This window comes from Bison bison, unplaced genomic scaffold (assembly GCF_000754665.1).
Source record: "Bison bison bison isolate TAMUID 2011002044 unplaced genomic scaffold, Bison_UMD1.0 scf7180017864340, whole genome shotgun sequence".
In the NCBI taxonomy this organism is placed as follows: Eukaryota; Metazoa; Chordata; class Mammalia; order Artiodactyla; family Bovidae; genus Bison; species Bison bison.
In genome coordinates, this window is record NW_011494912.1 from 2,600,591 (window position 1) to 2,601,916 (window position 1,326).

Sequence of the window (1,326 nt, forward strand, 5' to 3'; positions counted from 1 at the left end):
GGAAACAGTGTCAGACTTTATTTTTTTCGGCTCCCAAATCACTGCAGATGGTGATTGCAGCCATGAAATGAAAAGACGCTTACTCTTTGGAAGGCAAGTTATGACCAACCTATACAGCGTATTAAAAAGCAGAGACATTACTTTGCCAACAAAGGTTTGTCTAGTCAAGGCTATGGTTTTTCCAGTGGTCATGAATGGATGTGAGAGTTGAACTATAAAGAAAGCTGAGCACTGAAGAACTGATGCCTTTGAACTGTGGTGTTGGAGAAGACTCTTGAGAGTCCCTTGGACTGCAAGGAGATCCAACCAGTCCATCCTAAAGGAGATCTGTCCTGGGTGTTCATTGGAAGAACTGATGTTGAAGCTGAAACTCCAATACTTTGGCCACCTGATAGGAAGAGCTTACTCATTGGAAAAGACCCTGATTCTGGGAAAGATTGAGGGCAGGAGGAGAAGGGGACAACAGAGGATGAGATGGCTGGATGGCATCACAGACTCGATGGACATGAGTTTGAATAAACTCTGGGAGTTGGTGATGGACAGGGAGGCCTGGCGTGCTGCGGTTCATGACATCGCAAAGAGTCGGACACAACTGAGCAACTGAACTGAACTGATAGATGAGGGGGCTGAATTCGCCCCTCGCCCTCCACATTTGGCTTCCCCTCTAGCAGGTGCACCCTGGAAGAGGGCCTGGCAACACACTCCAGCATCCTTGCTTGGAGAAGCCCATCGATAGAGGAGCCTGGCAGGCCACAGCCCATAGAGTCACCTGTGGTCGGACACGACTGAAGTAACTGAGCATGCACACACGTACAGGTGTTAAGACGTTGACGAGCAAATACCAACGTGCAGAAGGATGCTGTTTCTCCACACACAGTGGTTTGGACTGAGAGATGTGGATGAAACTCTCTGTTTTAGAATTCAGTATGCATATGGGAATACAGACTAAAACACACTTTAGGTCTGATCATGATAAAATTTGATTTGGTATGATTAGCAGGAACATTAAACATGTGATGGATCTTTCACAATTCAAAAGAAAAAGCCTCTCAACCTGTGGAAATGCCATACCAAGTTCTAGAAACATGGGCATGTTGAGTTTTTTCCCATGGCTTAGATTCAATTTCAATTCTTCATTAGATGATATCCTCCCCAGAGCTTAAGCTCTGTAGTTCCATTTTCAAAGCAACTTGCAGCAGAGGTACGGTGAAGGCAATGGCACCCCACTCCAGTACTCTTGCCTGGAAAATCCCATGGGCGGAGGAACCTGGTAGGCTGCAGTCCATGGGGTCGCTAAGAGTCGGACACGACTGAGCGACTTCCTTT